Source organism: Heterocephalus glaber, unplaced genomic scaffold, assembly GCF_053883595.1.
Source record: "Heterocephalus glaber isolate CG9 unplaced genomic scaffold, H.glaber_assembly_v1.0 deba00001608, whole genome shotgun sequence".
Lineage (NCBI taxonomy): Eukaryota > Metazoa > Chordata > Mammalia > Rodentia > Bathyergidae > Heterocephalus > Heterocephalus glaber.
In genome coordinates, this window is record NW_028258379.1 from 11,112,400 (window position 1) to 11,132,752 (window position 20,353).

At 35.2% G+C, this 20,353-nt stretch overlaps 1 protein-coding gene across 2 annotated transcripts in view; it reads right to left on the reverse strand.

The window, feature by feature from the left end:
• Positions 1–20,353, reverse strand: part of Synj2bp (synaptojanin 2 binding protein) — a 49,764-nt gene that overhangs the window by 29,093 nt on the left and 318 nt on the right. The gene's annotated exons all lie outside the window — the stretch shown is intronic.

Genomic DNA, 20,353 nt, shown 5'->3' on the forward strand with positions numbered 1-20,353 from the left:
TGGGAAGGAACACTGCCAAACTCATTCTTTGAAGCTAGTATTATCCTGATAACAAACCAGTTAAAGATTCAACAAAAAAAGAAAACTTCAGACCATCTTCCTTAATGAACATATATGCAAAAATTCTCAACAAGATGCCTGCAAACAGAATGCAACAAATATTAAAATGATCATATATCATGACCAAGTCAGCTGCATCTCAGCTATGAAGGATGCTTCAACATACATAAACTAGTAAACTTAATATATCAGAAGGAAAGATAAAAATTACACGATCATCTAAATAGATGTAGAAAAGGTCTTTCATAAAATCCAACATCCACTCATGATAAAAACCCTGATGAAAATAGGTAAAGAATGACCTTACCTCAAACTAATAAAACCATTTTACACATTGCCACCATCATAGTAAATGGGAACAACTTAAAGCATTCCTCCTAAAATCAAGAACAAAAGAAGGGTGTCCATTCTGACCACTTATATTCAATATTATACTCAAAACTTTAGTCAGCGCTATCAGGGAAAAGAATAAAAAATAAAAGGAATACAAATAGGAAAGGAAAAAAAGTTCCTTATTTACAGATGACATGATCCTTTACACAGAAACACTCCACTAGAAGAACTAATAAATTCAGTAAAGGGGCTGATACAAGATCAATACACAAAAATCAATAGTGTTCTTACACATCAACAATGAACCCACTGAGAAAACCAGGAAAACAATTCCATTCACAGTAGCATTAAAAATTAAATACATATCTAGGAATTAACCTAAGCAAGGAAGTGAAAGACCTCTACAATGAAAGCTATACTGCTTTGAAAAAAGATTGAAGAGGACATTAGAAAATAGAAAGACACTCCCTCAGTGCCTAGATAGGCAGAATATTGTCAAAATGGCCCTATCACCAAAAATGATACATACAGTGCAATTTCTAACAAAATACCAAAAGCATTCTTCACGGAGCTAGAAAAAGCAATCCTAACATTTATATGGAACCAGAAGAGACCCAGAATAGCCAACGTGATCCCAAGCAAAAAGAAAAAACCAGGAGGCATTACAATCCTGGATTTCAAGTTGTGCTACAAAGCTATAGTAATAAAAACAGCATGGTATAGGCACCAAAACAGGTATGTTGACCAATGGAATCGAATTAAGGATAAAGAATCAACCCATGTACCTTCAGCCCCCTTTTGACAAAGGGGCTAAAAACATATGTTGAAGAAAAGATAGCTTCCTTAACAAAAGGCTGCAAGTGCAGATATTGACCAATGTCTCTTATTCTACACTAAAATCAAATCAAAATGGATCAAATACTGTACCTAGACATTAAAATAAACAGAAAAAGCAACAAGGTGAAGAGCTAACCTACAGAATGGGAAAAAAATTTACCAGCTACATCTCAAGCACAGGAGTAAAATCTAGAATGTACAAAGAACTAAAAAATAAACAAAACACCCAGTAAAAAAAATGGGCAATTGAAAGGAACAGACATTTCTCAAAAGAAATACAAATGGCCAGTAAGTACATGGGAAAAAAAAATGCTTATCTTCTTTGACCATCAGGGAAATGCAAATCAAAACAACACTGAGAGTCAATCTTACTCCAGGAAGAATGGCTACCATCAAGGACTCAAAAAACAACAAATGCTGGTGAGCTTTCAGGGAAAAAGGACCCCTTCTACAGTGTTGGTGGGAATGTAAACTAGTACAAGTGCTATGGAAATCAGTACTGAGATTTCTCAAAAAACTAAAAATTCCATTTGACCCAGCAATACTCCTTCTGGTTATCTTACCAAAAGAGTTAAAGACATTATTTTACAGTGAGATATGCATAATCATGTTTATAGCAGCATAACTCACAACAGCTAAATCTTGGATGTGGTCTCTATGCCCACTAACAGGTGAGTGGATTAAGAAAATGTGGGACATGTACACAATGGAGTACTACTGAGCTATAAAGAAGCATCAATTTGAATCATCTATAGGAAAATGGATGTACCTGGAAATCATGGTGAAATAAATCCGCATAGAAGTGAAATCAGTATAGTGAAATAAGTATAGTAAGTGAAATAAATCAGGTATAGAATGTTAAATATGATACGATTTCTTTTATTTGAAAAACCCAAAATACTAATAATTTAAAGAGTAAAATGATAATAGGAAACAACAGAGGTAAAATTTGTGGATATGGAAAGATCTGAGGAAAGGGGAATGGCTAAGTGCAAGTGGAAGGAGAAGTAAAAATGATCAGATGTGAGATATATATATATATATGTGCATATATGGATATATATATCAATTTCCCAAGATGAATGTAATTATCACATATTCACAAAAGATACCAAAAATAAATAGACAGACTCAGGAGTAAGGATGCATACTTTTGTATTATATCCAATATTGTACTGGAAGTTTTAGACACTAGAACAAAAAAGCAAAGAAATAAATGGAAACCAAATTGGCAAGGAAGATGTAGAACTCCCTGTTTCACACGTCACATGCTATTATACAAAAAGTATTCTTTAAAAAAAATCTCCAGGAGTTAATAAATTCAGAAAATTTGTAAATAGAAAATCAATACAGAAAAATTAGTGATATTGCTGTATACACTAGCAATGAACAATCAGAAAAAGAAGCAAGCAATTCTACTTAACAGTAGCATAAAATAGAATAAAACAAGGATAAATTTATTCAAGACTTGCAGACAGAAAAGTATAAACAATGGTCAAAGACCTACATACGTAAGTGGAAAGTCACCTTACATTCATGTATTAGAAGACATACTATTATGATGGCAAGCCTACTCAAAGCAATATTAGACTCAATATAATCTCCATCTAAATCCCAACATTTTTGCAGAACAGCTGATGTTCAAATTTATGTAGATTTGCAAGGATCCAGAGTAACCAAAACAACTTAGAAAAAGAACAAAAAGGTTGGAAGACTCATAGTCCTTATTTCAAAACTCACTATAAAGCTACAGAAGTCAAAACATACAGTAGCAGCAGAAAGTAATGGCAAAAAGATGGACTGAGAATCTGGATAGCTACATGAGATACAAACACACACACACAAACTATAAAGCTTATCTCAAACTATATACAAAGTTAATTCAAAACAGATCACAGAATTAAACATAATAAACTATAAAATTTCTATTTTATTCTAGCAAACATAGAATTAAGATTTCCAAATTAACCCAATATATTTATACTCAGCTGCTTTTGGACAAAGGTGTCAAGACATTTCAATGTGAAAAGAATAATCTTTTTAACAAGTGGTGCCAGGATAACTAGCTATCTAAAAGATTCAACTATATATCCAAATGGATATACAAAAGAATGCAGTGGGACTCTTCCCTCAATCACATACAAAAATGAACTGAAAATTGATCAAAGACTTAAATGTGGTGCTAAGCCTGTAAATCTCTCACACTTAGTAAATAAACATAGAGGTAAATCATCCTGACCTTGGGTTTGTCAATCATTTCTAAGATATGACAAAAAAAGACATAGACAACAAAAGAAAAAATAGACAAACTGGACTTCATCAAATTTAGAGCTTTCACGCATCTAAGTACACAATGAAGAAAGTGAAGATAACCCACAGAATGGCAGAAAATACTGAAAAAGTTGGAGTCTGTAAGTCTAGTATCTGGACTATATAAAAAACATGCACAACTAACAAGAAAAGCAACCCAATTAAAAATGGACAAATTTCTTGAATAAATACTTATTTAAAAAACAAAAGAGCCATATAAGATGAGATAATATACAAAACCAGTAGTAATCAGGAAAGTAAAATCAGAACACAGTACTGTATCACTTTGCACAACTAGACTACACACACACATACACAAATACCAGCAATGATAAAAAACTGGAACTCATTTTTTTTTTTTAAGTGGGAAGATGTTTATTGATAGGAAGGCTCCTGAAGGGCAGGAGGGGTCCCGAGTGGGTAGCCCTAGAACTCTTGTATGTTTTTATGGAAATGTAAAATTACACCTTTGCTATAGAAACAGAAGGGCAATTCCTAAATAAGTAAAGTAAGAATTAGCATACAATTTGGCAATTCCACCCAAAAGAACTGAAAATAAAAGCGGTTGAAACAAAAACTTGTAGCAGCCCAAAGAAGAGATCCTTGGGCCAGGGATTTAGCTCAGTGGTTTCCCCACCTGCTGCACAAGTGCAAGGACCCGAGTTCAATCCCTGGTACCAAAGGAAAAAAAAAAAAAAATTGGGGAAAGGTAAAGTTGCTGAAAGTGGCAGGGCAGAGTTCTGCCATGGGAGGAGTTGGACTGGAAAGAAGAGCTCAAGATATCTTCACTAGTCCTTCCTGAGTATTAGCCCATGCATATGTTGAGTAAACTCCACAAAGCTAGATAAGGAACAGCTGGGAATTTTGTGGGGTTTTTTTTCGTTTTCACAGGAGCACTAACGTAAGTCTTTACTGTAACAGGGCCTTTGCTGTAGCACAGTGGGGTAAGTCTATAGGAGGGTGCCCTCCTACACTAAACCCCAAGAAGTGGTTAGGGAATGAGGCTTATAAAGCAGCTGTAGGCCTTTTTCAGTGGGCTGAATAATTCTCAGAGTTCACCCAATGCAGGTAAACAAAGTTATAACCAACCAGAATGGAAACCCTCAGTGACCCACTTAGAAATTCAGTTGAGACCCATTTAGATTATAAACTCATCTGTAGTACTGTACTATTCTTTAGGTGAATGCTTACTTTAGAACTACCATAAGACTTAAAGTGAGCCTTAAAGAGCTCAAACTGACCTGTAAGTTACTTAACTGCCTGCTGAGATAAAAGTTCAATGCTTACTGAGTGAAAACAAAATTCAGACACTCAAAAATTCAACACAAGATCCATACTTTAAATTAAAAATTACCAGCATTCGAAGCAAGAAAAGATGCCCCACATTCAAGGGAAAAAACAGTCAAAAGAAACAGAACTAGAAATGATAGATGAAAATGGCAGAAAAGGATATTTATAATACTATTAAAGCTATGCAGAATAAAAGAAAGATGAACATAATAAAAATATGAAAGGTTTTTTTTTAAATAGAACTCTGGGTTAGAAAAAAAGGAGACCTGAAAGAAGAAAGACACTGGTTCTGATTAGCAGCACATATGACACCACAGGAAGAAAGTTATTAAACATGAAGTCATAGATTCAATCCAAAATGTAGCAGAAAGGAAAACCAGACTTGGGTAAGGAGATGTGCAGGAATACAAAAACATGTGATAACAACAAGGGGTTTAATATATATATATATATATATATATATATATATATATATATATATGAAAGAGACAAAAAAGTAAAAGAAAAAAATCTGAACAATTAGTTAAAATGAAAACTGTAAACACATAGATCCAAGAAGCTAAACAAACTGCAGGATACACACAAAAGAAAACAACAGCCAAGCATGTCATAATCACATTGCTGAAACCCAAGTATAAAGAGAAAAGCATACAACTAGGCAAACGGAAAAGGGTCTATTATGTATATAGGAGTAAAAGGGCCCACTATATTGAAAGGAGTAAAGATAAGAATAATACAACTCCTTGAAAACTATGCAAGACATAAGTCAATGTAATTAGCATTTCTAAAATTCTGGGAAAAAATATAAGTCAATCTAGAATTTTGTACCTGGTGAAAGCAGCCTTCAAAAAATCAAGTAAAATAAAATGTTTTTAGAAAAACAAAAGCTAAAAGAATCCATTTCCAGCAGGGCTATATTAAGATAAATGTATAAGGAAAAATTTCCGGCAAAAGGAAAATGATATTGAATGGAAACTTATGTGAAGCAACAAATACTGCCAAAATTCATAAATACACAGGTAAACACAAGTTAAAAGACAAAGCTTTTTTATACTGTGCACAAAAAGCTGGAGGAGGCCCACTAATATAATAAAAATTAAACTGAAAAATAAGAAATATTGCAAGGTATAAAAAGGGATATCTCATAATGAAAACAAAGTCAATATATAAACACATTAAGATAGAAGAGATAAATTCAACCAGAAACAGAACTTTACTATCAATGAATTAAAAACTGAAATGAGAAACAGACAAAAAAAATGAAGATTTCAACTTTATTCTCAATAACTGACAGAATAAGTTGACAGAAAATCTGTAAAAACACAGAACTGAACAATATTAAGACCCAACCTAATTTACCTTTATAGAATAATATATCCAAAAACTATATAATAAACTCTCTTGTTCAGTGTATAGTTAATGTTAAAAACACTGACAACAGGCTAGTCCATAAAGTAAACTTCAATAAATCTCAAAAGACAGATTTGAATTAGAAATCAACAAAAATAAGATATCCAAATGTAAAATTCCTAAATACTTGAAACCACATAACTTATGAGATAAAGATGAGATTATAGGGAAAAACAGAAAATACCTTAGTTGAATCACAATAAAAACATTGTTATGGCTTATATCTAGATGTCCTCACCAAAGCCTCATGCACTCACAGGTGGGAGGTTTTGGGAGGCGGCTGGATCTAGGGTATGTGATGCTGGATCTAAGTGTGTGAGGACGGTATCAAGGGTCTGGGATTACTAAATTAGTCCACTGATTGGTTTGGCATAGTTCTGGGTGTGGATAATGGGAAGGCCCACCCAGGGTGTCAGTGGGGCAAGTAGTCTGGATAGACTATAAGGGACAGAAAGAGGCCTGCTGCTGTTGCTTGCTGCTTCACTACTTCACTGCTTTGCTGTCTTCTGCCTGCCATGAACTGTTTCTCCTCTGCAATGCCCCTCTGACACGCCACCCTGCCTTGAAGCCAGCCAATTATGGACTGAAACCTCTACAAACTGTCAGCCAAAATGAACTTTTCCTCCTTTAACTCTGGGTGTTGGATATTTTGTCTCAGCAACGAGAAAAGTCACTCAGACAAAAACATTATGTAAAAATTGAAAGATGCAATTAAAAGAGTGTTTAGAAGGAAGTTTAAAGCTTTAAATGCCCACACTGTAAAACAAAATATAAGCTATAATATCAACAACTTAAATTTCTATCTTAAGCTAGAAAAAGCATAAATTAAACCTAAAGGAAATAGAAGGAAGAACATAATAAAATGAGGGCACAACCAACAAAATAGAAAAATTACTAATAGAGTAAACATAGTACTTTGAAAGGATTACTAAAGTTGATGAACTGCTTAAAAAAAAAAAAAAAGATTAACAGTAAAGTGAATGTAAATTTAACAGTACCAGGGATACAAAATGGATTATCCCAGTTCCCAAAGACATTTAAAAGATCAAAGAATATTATTGAGAATTATGGTATCTCAGAAAAAGTAGCTTCATTCTTTCCAAAACAAAAATCACAAGTTAACAAAACTGACTGAAAAGTACAATTTCTGAATATTTCTACATAAGTAAAAATATCTAAGTATATTAAAGAGACTGAATTCATAATCAAAAATCTGTCTTAAAAGACAATTTCAGGTCTAACACAATTTCATGAATGTAGCAAAGATTAAGGAAGAACTAATCTTACCGAAAAATTTCCACAATACAGTTCAATAATTTCACAAAATGTTCCACAACCAATTTTATAGGGATAAGATAATCTTGATACCAATATAATAATAATTAATTACAAGAAAATATAACATCAGACAAATATTCCTCATAAACACAGACTTAACAATCCTTAAGAAATTAGTAGCTAATTGAATACAGCAATATATAAAAAGATAAACATGGGAGCTGAAGAATCTTGTTTTAATATTGATTAATCAAATAATAAAATAAGGGGAACATCATACGATTACCTCAATACACACTGAAAATGAGGACAGCAAAATTCAACATTTCTATGATAAAAATTCTCAGCACACTAAGAATATAACAAAACTTTTATCAATCTGCACAGGTTTTGAAACATACCAAAAAACAAAAAACAAAACAAACAAACCTTAGAGCTAAGCTAATATGCCTAAAACTAAGTACAAGGAAAAGATGCTGACCCTCACCACTACTATTCAGCACTGTGTTGAAGGTCTTGACATAATAAAGCAAGAAATAAAAAGAAGACAGATTAAAAGAAATAAAACTATCTCTGTTCACATCTTTGCATTCAACTATATCTCCAGCCTTTTTTTATTACATATTTTTATCTGGACACAGGGTTTTGGTAAGTCACTAATTTGCCCAGGCTGGGCTTGAACAGGCAGCTCTTCTGCCTCAGCCTCCCAGACTGGCCCCAGGCATGCGCTAACATGCTTGGCTACCAGCAGACATTTTTGCAGAAGTTGACAATAAATTGATTTGAAATTTACACGGAAAATCACATTCATAAAATTCTACTCTAGAGGAGTAAAGACATTTTTAAAAGACATTTTTGATAAAGAACAAAACTGGACAACTCGCATTATTTCAAGGCTTATCATAAAGCAACATTTATCAATATAGTGTGGTATCTGCATGAAGATGTAACAATGGATCCAAACAGACAGCAATACTGGGCCCACATATAGACAGGCAACTGATTTTTTAAAATATAGACATCAAGGTGTTTTAATGAGGAAAAGATGTTTTCAACAAACAAGGGTGGGATAACTGGACTATCTGTATAAGATATAGATAAAAATGGATTTCAAGGCTGCACTCAAACCATATGCAAAATGAATTTGAAATGAACCACAGAAATAAAGATAAAAGCTAACCTATAAACTTTCTATTAGAACTAGGAATAGTGACACGCCCCAATAATTCTGGCACTCTTGGAGGCTGAGGCAGGAAGATTAGAAGTGTGAGCCTAACCTGGGTAATTTAGTGAGACCTTGTCTGCCCCCCAAAAATAGGTCTGGGGATGGTCCTCAGTATGAAGGTCCTGGGTTCAATCCCCAGTGCTGTAAAACAAAACAAAACAAAATTTCTTTTAGAAAACACAGGAGAAAAATCTCCCTTGAGGTAATTTTCTTATACAAGATACAAAAAGAAAAATTCATAAATTGTCCTTCATACAACTTAACAGTCTCTACCCTTCAAAACACTTACCCTACACCAATAATGGAAAGGCAAGCCGGACTAGGAAAAAATATTTGCAACACATGTATATGAAAAGGGGTATGTGTCCAGAACATATAAAGAAGTCTTGTAATCCAGTGAGAAAACAATCTAATATAAATGAGCACATGAATTAAATAAGTGCTTTAGAATACATATCAATAGCCAATAAGCATATGAAAAAATGTTCATCATTGTTAGCAGGAAAATGCAAATAAAAACCACAGTTCCACTCCATACCCTTTATAATAATTATAACACCATTTTTTTCAATAAAAAATTTGGAAAGTTGACAAAATCACATGTTGGCAAGGATGTGAAACAACCCAGACTGTCATACACTAATGGCACAGGCATAAAATGACACAAAAACAGTTTGGCAGTTTCTTTTAAAGATAAACACACACTTCACAATAAAACCAGCAATACACTCCTCCGTATTAGCTATTTCACTGAGATAAACTAAATCATACGTCTGCACAAAGACTTGTACAGCATATGAATACTCACAGCAACCTTACTCAAATAGCTAAAACCTACAAACACCTACTAATGGGTGAATGGATAATCAAACTGATACACATTTGTACCATGAAAAACTACTCAGCTAGAAAAAAAGAAAAGCCTGGATGAGTGAAAGAGGCCTAAATGCATATTATTGAGCTTCATTTTCATGAAGTTATAAGACAGTCAAAACTAACCCATAATAATAGAAAACAGATCTGTGACTGCCTGAAGCATGTGATGTGAAGGCTAACTTCAGGGGCACAGGGAATTTTCTCAGGTGATGGGCTGCAGTTGTATGTATTTAATTCGTCAGACTTCTTGGAATTTTAAACTGGAAATGGATGTACTTCATTAAATGTGAATCATGCCTCAAAAAAGTTGATTTAAAAATCAACTTGGTAATTCTCAAGTGCAAAAACCTGGAAACATTCTAAGTATTGATTCATCAGGTCCCATTTGTTATCAATAATATGAATCCAAGGTCACACAAAGCACCAATTATTTGATAGTGACCAAGAGGAAAAAAATTGGTTATACTATCCTCTTTGTAGAGGACCTTCTCTACCATTCCCTATGCAAATTTAATAAAATGATTTGTTAAATTCTAAGCATATCTTCAAGATTAAATGTTAACTTGAATGGTAGCTGAAAGTATATATGCTGAAGTGAGCACGAATGGTAGCTGAAAGTAAAATATAAAAATATCAAAATTTTTAAAAGAAAAATGCTGATCTGGATGATGAAATTCCAAGTCAAAATCCCCACAATCTACCTTTCAAGCTATCCTTGGAAACTCTACTTTGCACTGTACAATAAATTTTAATAATTGCTCTCTCTTTGCTTTTTATCCTATCAAGCTGTTCTATATCTCAGTAACTTTGGATGTCTTCTTCCCTTTACCGGGAAACATACATGCTTAAGTATCTCTTTACCCTATGGCAGTATTAGTTCTCAGGAGACACAGTAATTAGCTTATATTCATTTTCATATTACCTGTGCCAATACAGTACCTACCACATGTACAGAACTCAACTGGTCTCCACTGATATTAATGGCATTCAAAGTAAAAACTAGGTTAGTGATTCCCCGGTTTTCTACTTCTAGGGAAATGTAGCAAGGTTAAAAATGTCTCTGCGAGCTTTTAGCAAGCTTTTCCACAAAATAACAAAGAAGGTGATAAGAAAAGGAATGGGGGAAAAAAAGGGTAGAGGAGACCAATCTCCCTGAAATCCCCATAACACAGGTTACCTAAGTTTTTCTGGGACTCAACTCTTGCCCCACTAAACTGTATTCCCCACACATTAGCGGTAATGACAAAGCACCACTGATGTACTTTAAATGAGTTTACTTTGGGGTAAAGTGCTTAGAAGAGAACTGGTACAGAATTGACACTAATAAAAGTATTTATATAGAACAATTAAAGCATTTAATCCTTGCAACTCTATGAGTACATTCCAATGATATTTTCATTTCATAGCTGAGGAAACTGAGGCATATAGAAGTGAGGTGACTTGCAGATAGTCACATTAGCTATTATGGTAGCTATTATGGTAGAATTTCACCATTTGAAATCAGGTGTTCTGGCTTTCAAACACTATGCTCTGCTGCTTGCTGTAACTTGTACTGTCTCAGAGTAGTGGCTCAATAAATACATGAGGATTGAAAAAAATGAATGAGTGATTCAATTGAGCAACTCAGGAAGTAAAATGATTAGCCATCTTTCCACTTCAAATTATTCTATGGAGAAATTCTCCGGTCCCAAGATAAAATATGTCTTTATTTGTTCTCTCCTAGAAGTAACTAATATGCACTGGCAGACAAACAGAGAAAATGTTAAACCTCAAAAGAACAGAAAAATGATGCAGTAACAAAAGTGTATGGTGCCTGGAGTCAATTCCTCCTCATCCTGGTGCTCCATCTGACTGAGATAAGAATATGATCTACCAAACATGTTTCAGGCACTATCTGCCAGGACGTACATTGGAACTTTTCATTGCTCCCAAAGCTTCTCTTTTACTTATCTAGGTGGCACCCTGATTTTTTTTTTTAGAGTAAGTTTTTGCTCAGGCACTGAATATATATATGCCTGTTCTCTACTACATCAGACCTCCATTGGCTCCTTTATTTTCCACAATGGAATGATTCAATGTCTTCATTTTTGTCCCATATTATAATATGAATTCATTTCACTCAACTGCCCTCTTTTCAACTTTCTCTGACTCTACACTGTTTCATTTTCTTTTGTTTTGTTTTTTGGGGTTTTTTGCCCAACATCTGATAAAATGTACATTAGAGGGGGCAAGAATATACCAGTGTTGCACAAGGGGAGAATGACATTATCTAATTTCCTTCAAACACTTCCTAAAGGCATTTGATAGTTCCTTGGGTTTTTGGTCTGCAATAGTTCACCGAATCTGGACCTATTCTATAGGAATAGAACTATCTCATGAAGGTCCATAGCTCCTGAGGGTACGGAACATGTACTCATCATAATTACCACCTGCTGTGGTTTTGATGTGTCTAATAAAGGTCCATGTGTTGACGGCTCACTCAACAGGCTGCAGCACTATCGGAAAGTGGTAGAACTTTGGAGAGGCAGGACCTAGTTGGAGAAAGTTAAGAGATATTGGGACCCTAGTCCCTCCTCTTCTTTCTTTTCGCTACCGAGTAGCCACGAGGTAAGCAGTTTCTGCCACATGCACCCACCAGAGTAATGTACTGCCTTGCTACAGCCCCAAGTCACAAAGCCAACCAACAATGGAGTAGATCCTCGGAAACCATGAGCTAAAATAAGTTGTTTATCTCAGGTATTTTGTCACAGTGACAAAAAGCTAACACATCTTTAAAAGAGCAATCATTTATTCTTTATTCTAGTAGTCATAATTCCTAACTAGAGTGTAGGCACATAATAAACACTAAATGAGTTTTTAAAAGCAGCTTCATTTTAATTTTGAGGCTTCTAAAATCAATCATTCTGATTTTATCATTTAGGTATAGCTCAGATATCTTTTCTTCATAAGTGATTTTACATTTATTGAAATATAATCACTGGCCACTTTTCTGCCTCATCCACAAAATGTTTCTATAGTTGAGTAACTGTTAGTTTGCTTTTCTATTTCCCTAAAATAATGCCTACATATTTTATGTAAGGATTGTTTTGAAAAGACCTTTAGACTAATCCTTGAAGCAATGTCTAGAGACTTGTACCATAGAGTCTCTGTCTATGGGATTTTCCATCTATGCCTTCTCTTTGTTCATGGTGCCTTACCTAGTTTCCGAACCATTCACAATAACACATTATGTCCCACCTCATCTTCTTTTTCTCAAATTTAATCTAGTGGAGAATCCTGTTTATGACTTTTTGAAAGTAAAAACAAGCTATGTTACTGGTTCTCTTAAAAACATTCCATTATATTATCCTGACATCTAATAGTTGGGTCATTTCATGTACTATTTTATCCCATGCTAGTCAAAGCATTAGGAAAACAAGAAATAAAATACATAAGTCTTTAAATTTAAAAAATCACAGCGCAGTTCAGAGACATAAGTGAGAAATTAAAAAAAAAAATTAAATTAGCTGTAGTGTTTCAGGATTTTTAAAGTCACATAGACCTGGGTACAGTTCTTAAACCTGCTGCATAGGAGCTGTGTGATGTAAATATCATAATTTCCTCATTTGTACAATGGTAATAACTACTTCCCTTGTTAACGGAGGAGATAAGGAAAAATGCTTAACTTGAAATACATGACAGGTAATTTATAAATTGTGTATGGTACTGGTAATAAGAAAATACCTACTCTGGGTAAAGGCTTCCTAGAGGACGTGACTCTGAACCTGAGTCTTAACCAGTAAATACGAAGAGGAAGGTATCAAGATGAAAGATTACATTTCCACTCTCACAGTAAAGATTCTCCACAGTCCACTCTCTGCTTATCTTATCACCCTCTTTTCCCTTGAATCTCCTCAATAATAACTCCCTTCTGGGCCGGAGATTTAGCTCAGTGGTTTCGCCCCCTGCTGTGCAAGCACAAGGACCTGAGTTCAATCACCAGTACCAAAAACAAAACAAAACAAAACAAAAAAACCTCCCTTCTATCCAGCCTGATTTATTCACTGATTTAGGAATATGCTTTGCTAATTTTCTTCTTTCTACCAAAGTTAAGGCCATACCTATCCCTGACCCTAATACTAGCCTAAAGCCTCTTCACTGTATAAAACCAACTTTTAAAAATTGACCACCACAACTTTTAAAAATTGGGCAACCCATTCGAGACCCCTCCTGTCTCTCAGGAGCTATTCTTATTCCCCACTACTATTCCCCAATACATTTTCCTATTCTTAAAAAAAAAAAAAAAAAATTGACCACACTGGTCTTTAGCTCCATTCTTTTAAACTTTTTAGTATGGGGTTAGATTACCATGCTCCCTTTTACACTGTTCACTTTCTTTGCCCTTCTTCCACTCCATACATGTTCCTCATAGTCATTAACCATTGGCATCTTCTATGCACTGAGATTTAAATTTTGCATGTGAACATCATGTCTCTAATAGGACTGTAAATTCCACAAAGGACTTTGTATATCCACACAAAATAGGGCAAAGATACTAGAACTTCAGTGTCAAATTTATTTGATAGACGAACAGAAAGAATAGATCAAAAAGCTGTTATTAACAGTCTCGGGGTTAAACCAAGATGGCTGGTCTATTTCATGAGGTTTCTTGTTTTTAAGTTCTCACCTTGATATACCCACAGCTCTATCAAGTACAAACTATAAAGATTTTCCACTGTGGATTGTGTTAGTCATTTAAGATGCCTCAAATCCTTCTGGGACTAAGGCGTGAGACAGCAAAATAAAGACCAGGAGAAAAGGTTACCAGTCAACTTCTTAGTCAGGTCTTTTATAGTGGAAAGAGGGAAACTGACAGACCTGGAGTAACCTCTACGACACAAATTCTCCATCTAATAGTGTAAATTAAATAACACTCAGGGTTGCTGTGAAGATTTTAGCCTACATAAAATATAAAGTATATACATTGAGTAGCTCACTGCTACAAAGTCAATACTTCCTTAATTATACGGTATTAAAATACTATCAACCATCCCTTCCTCTGCAACTCCTTAAAAATAAAACAAAGAAATTCTCTCTTCTTCCCTCTCTAGAAATGACGTATTAGGAGTAACCTGCTGAAACCTATTGACCCCTTAGGCCTAAACACAGGAATCCTATTACCCCATGTACAATAATAAGGTTGCCTTTGGAGCCAAATCTGCTTGTCACAGAGACGAACAGCTAGAGTGCCATCATACTTTTAGAGTAATTGAGTTTTCCCAACATTAATAAGTCTCAATTAAAAAACAACAACTCTCAATTCCATAAAAAAAGAAATTAGAACTTTACACTATAAATAACATGGACTCCTGCGGAAAGGAAAAAGACAATGTTTTATAAAAGATAAAATGTGAACTGTTCAACTCAATCCTTGAAGGCATTTGAGATTGTTAAGCATTGCCTTTAACAGTTCTTTAGACTCCCTACCTAGTTCAAATGCCAGGAAGTGAAAGGACAGATAAGAGGAAACAGGAAGATAGATCTTTTGCAAATGGGACTGAGATCTAGAGAGGAAGGGAAAAGGAAAGGCAAAGGCAGTAGCGGTAAGGTGAAGCAAAAAGAATTGAGATGTTTAAGGTGTGTTATATACATGTACCAATTCCCCACCATGAATGTAATCATTATGTACTGAAAACACATAGTAATAAAAACTTTAAAAATTAGATACAAAATGCCCTTCATATACTAGCAAGAAACAAGAATCGTTTGTTTGTTTGTTTGTTTGTTTGAGATAGGGTCTCACTATGTAGTTTAGGCCAGGCCTAACTCACTGTGTAGCCCAGGCTGGCTTCAAACTTACAATCTTCCTGCCTCAGCCTCCTGAGTCCTGGGATTACAAGTATGTGAATAATTTAAAATAACATGGAGTAAGCCAAAAACTAAGGAACTCTTGGAAGTGGAGAGACCTCTTACGTCATCCAGACCAAGCTTCTCCATACATAGTTAAAGAAATAAGCATAATATATGCCAAGCTTTTTTCTGCCTTCCCATGATCTTATTTTTTCTCTTGCAGTAAGACACAGTAGGTTCATTTGCCTTGCAAAATGGACCTAAACACTAAAAATATGGAACACTGGTACAATAGGGCAATAGAACAAGTATTCTTACCTGACTAAATCCTCATGCCTCTGAGTAGAAAGATGTTTTTAAAAACAGAGGGACAATGCTCCCTGCAAACAGAGATGCATAATTGGAATTACAGGCTTTTCATATTTCTCGTAGAGAAACAAAGATCTCCATGAGATTACCATTGGGGGGGGTGGTACCAGGGATTGAACTCAGGACCTTGCCCTTGCGAGGCAGGCGGCAGAACCACTGAGCTAAATCCCCGGCCCTCCATGAGATTACCATTATGTAGAAGTTTCTAGTGATAATTACTGACTTCTACCCCCTCGTACTTCCTTGATGACATTATGAAGAAAAGCTGAATAAGACTGAGAACAAGCTCTAGAAAGTGATAAACAGGAACTAGCAACATTTCCTTGTGAACTGAATCGGCCAAACTTTAAATGACTGTTTTTATCTAAATTAAATCCTAAATTTGTGGTCCTACTCTCCCAGAAAATTACATTGACTTATATGACTAAGACAAAAAAATGCTTAGGAAAATTCAAGAAGTAGAATGACTCATTCAGAATAGATATACAATGCAGAAATTAAATCACTTTTGGGTAAAATATATCAACTAAATATAATTAACCCTTTTACTTAGTCCCTTGAAGCATGCCCTCACTTCAATTTTTCAAGCAAACAATATAGCACTAAGAACTTCAGGTATGTAAGATCAACAGCTTCAGAAATTTTGGTAAATGATGAGCTGAATATCAGAGAACACTTAGGCAAATATCAAAGAAAATGAAGTGGTATTATACATTTTAAAAATATTTAGTTCATAGGTACAGGCAAGGACTTTCTGAACAGAAACTAGGTTGCACAGGAAATAACACCAAGAATCAACAATGGGATAGTATCAAATTAAAAAGCAAAAGAAACAACCAACAGAGTGAAAACACTACCTACAGAATGAGAAATATTTTTGCCAGCTATTCCTCAGACAGAGAACTGATATTTGGAATATATAAAGAACTCAAAAAAAATTAGACCCCTCAAAATAAAAGACCCAATAAAAAATGGGCAAGTAAAATGAACAAACAGATATCTCACAGAAGTAGCAAAAACAGCCAATAAATACATGAAGAAATGTTCAATACACTGCTGGCCATTAGAGAAAAGCAAATTAAAACAATAGTGAGACCTTATCCCAGAAAGAATGCCCATCATCAAAAATTCAAATAACAACACATGCTGCCAAGGTCACAGAGAAAAGGAATCCTTCTACATTGTTGGTAGGACTGTAAACTAGTACAACAATTATGGAAATCAGTAGAGAAATTCCTCCAAAAACTAAAACTAGAAATTCCATTTTACTTAGCTCACATTACATTACATATTACATACATGTATGTATCATATTACATGGATACATGCATACCCATGTTTATAGCAGCAGAGCCAAATAGCAAAATCTTGGAAGCAACCACCTATATGTCCATCAACAGATGAATAAGAAAGAGGTTGTTCCGGCAGGGATTTAGCCCAGTGGTTCTGCCACCTGCCTCTCAAGCGCAAGGTCCTGAGTTTGATCCCTAGTACCAAAAAAAAAAAAAAAAAAAAGAAAGAGGTTGTTCATGACTGTATTCCCAGCACTTGGGAGGCTGAGGCAGTAGGATTGCTGCAACTTCGAGGCCAGCCTTGGCTACACAGTAAGTTCAAGGCCAGCCTGAACTGCATAGTGACACTGTCTCAAAAAAACTACACAAAACTACAGAAAGTATGGTGTTCATAAATAAAAACATACTATTCTGCCATGAAGAATAAACATAACTCATTATAGGAAAATGGATGCAATTTGAGGCTATAATGTAAAGTAAAATAAATCAGACATACAAGCTTAAATATCACATGCATGGGTTCTCTTATATAAGAAATTCAAAATATAAATAAAGAGCAAAATAAAAGAGATAATAGGAAGTAAGAAGACAGATCTTTTTCTTTTGTTTTCTTTTCTTTTTTGTTTTGGTACCGGGGATCGATCTCGGGCCCTTGCGCTTGCGCAGCACATCTTTTTCAAATGAGAAAGGGATCAAGAGATGGAGGGAGGGAAAAGGGATGAAACAAGGAATTAAGACATTTTGTGTTTTGGGGTGCTGAGGACCAAACCCAGGGCCTCACATATGCTAGGCAAGTGCTGTACCACTGAGCTACACTCCCAATCCCAGGAGTGAAACTGGGTTATGTACACGTATGTACCAATGCTCCATAAGGAATGTAAACATTCTGTACTGCAAACACGTACTAATAAATAATTAAATTAAATTCAAAAAACTAAAAATATTCAGTGCCTAGAAGAAGACAGGTAATATCAAGGTTCTATGTTGCTCTAGTCAGGAGATACTGGAAATAGTGTGGATGCTGCAGCAAAGGGTCCACATCAAAGTACATTAAACTCTTATTAAAGCAGGATGTGGTGGCACACGCCTGTGATCCCAGCACTGGGAGGCTGAGGCAGGAAGATCACCGCAAGTTCAAGGCCAGCCTGGGCTACGTAGCAAGTTTGAGGTCAGCCTGAACCACATAGCGAGACCCTGTCTCAAAAACAAAAGAAACTACTCTTATTAAGCATGAGGCAAGAACCAGGCCTCAAACAACAACCCAAGAGGTAATGCAATAATAGGATACTAAGACTAAATAAGGACGAGGCAAAACAACTAGATTCCTTTATACACTTGCACAGCAATCATAAACTTGTATTGTTTTAATTGGTCCTAAAAGAAGTACCAATATGGGCCGGGAATTAACTCAGTGGTTTCGCTGCCTGCTGCACAGGTGCAAGGACCCGAGTTCGATCCCCGGCACCAAAAAAAAACAAAACAAAAACAAAAACAAAAACAGAAGTACCAATACATGGAAATAAAGAAAAACAGATTTTGCTTTTAAAATTTGTTAACATTTTAACTTCAAAAATTAATAAGTATTTAGAAGAAATTTATATAAAAGTAGAAATATTAATGTAAGACATTTAGGCATACTGAATGAGTTTGAATAAAATTTCAGGAGCTCACCTGGAGCATTAATCTAAGTCACAAAGATTGGCAGAGTTACAAAGATACAAGGTATAGATAATTCTGAAAACCACAGGTTTTTGCTTTTGTGATACTGGAGATTGAATCTAAGGCCTTCACACTGAACTACATCCCAAGCTGTTTTTATTTTGTTAATTGAGGCAGGGTCTCACTAAGTCACTAAGTTGCCCAGGTTGAGCTGGAACTTGCAATCCTGATGCCTCAGCCTCCCAGAGCACTGAGGGTACTGGTGTGTGCCACTGTATGCAGCTCGAAGCCACTTTTGTAAAGAATATTGTTTTGGGGGCCGGGGATTTAGCTCAGTGGTACGGCCACCTGCCTCGCAAGTGCAAGGTCCTGAGTTCGATCGCTGGTACCAAAAAAAAAAAAAATATATGTATATATATATATGTATATATATATATATATATATATATATATATATACACATAGCGCTTTGGTGATGATTAAGCTATTGCAAACTTTCAGATGAGAAAAGGCAATGGATTGCTCTAGGTAGTAGCAATAGAAACAAAAGAATGAAAGGTTTTCAGAACGATTTAGAGATAGGGCTTATAGTATTTGATGATTTGATGATTTATTAGAAATTCTGGGAATAAGCGTATATGGCAGGACTTGCTGTATCAGTCTAGCTATTCATCCATTAAGAGTAACAAGAGTAGCAAACATACACTGAGAGATTAACCCATTTCAGTTTCACAACACCATGAAATGCATTCCACAATTATTCCCATTTTACAGATGAGAAACTAAAGCTCATATCAGTTAAGTTAATCAATTAATACACACACATATCAAACTAGTAAGAGGTTAGGCATAAGATTTGACCCTAAGTAGTGGAATCCTAAAACAAAAGGCCTTAAAGGATAACTAAATAGCTGTAAAGAAAAGGCAACAAAGTCCAAGGAAGGCAGTATGTAGTAAAGTCCCGAGCCCAGTCTAACGAAGGGTGTCAGAAGGGAAGAGGACAGCACAGGTACAGATTTGGCTGTATCTGAATAACGAGGTGTTCTTTTTTAATTGAAATTCCTTAAAAAATAAATAAATAAAGATGAAACTTGCTATCGAATCCGATCCTTCAAGATGGAACCTAGAAATACGCATTTTAATTTTTTAATCAAAACACCCTTCATAATTTTGCAGCAATACTAAATTTGGAAGCTTTGGCAATAGATCTCTGGGGTCTCTTCCTGCTCTAATATTGTAGTTGACACTGTAAATTAATTTCCCAGAAATTAAAGGAGGGAAGGTTCCTTGATGCGGGAAAATTGCTATGCATTCATAGTCCACATCGTTTATGGTCTCGTCTTTACTAAACGTTTCATCATATGAACAGGGATAGAGCAGCCAACGGAGGGAGGCAAGGACGTGGCGTCCACGATATGCTGGGTCACAAGTAGGCCTTTTCCTATTCTTTTCTAGCACCATTATCAGAAAGAAAACTTCCTGACTATAAATACGGGTGGGGATCCGATTGGGTTAGCAAGTGGAATCCCGTTACCTGGCCAACGATGGATGCCAACGTATTCTTTCTACGTGCCATAAAGCGTCA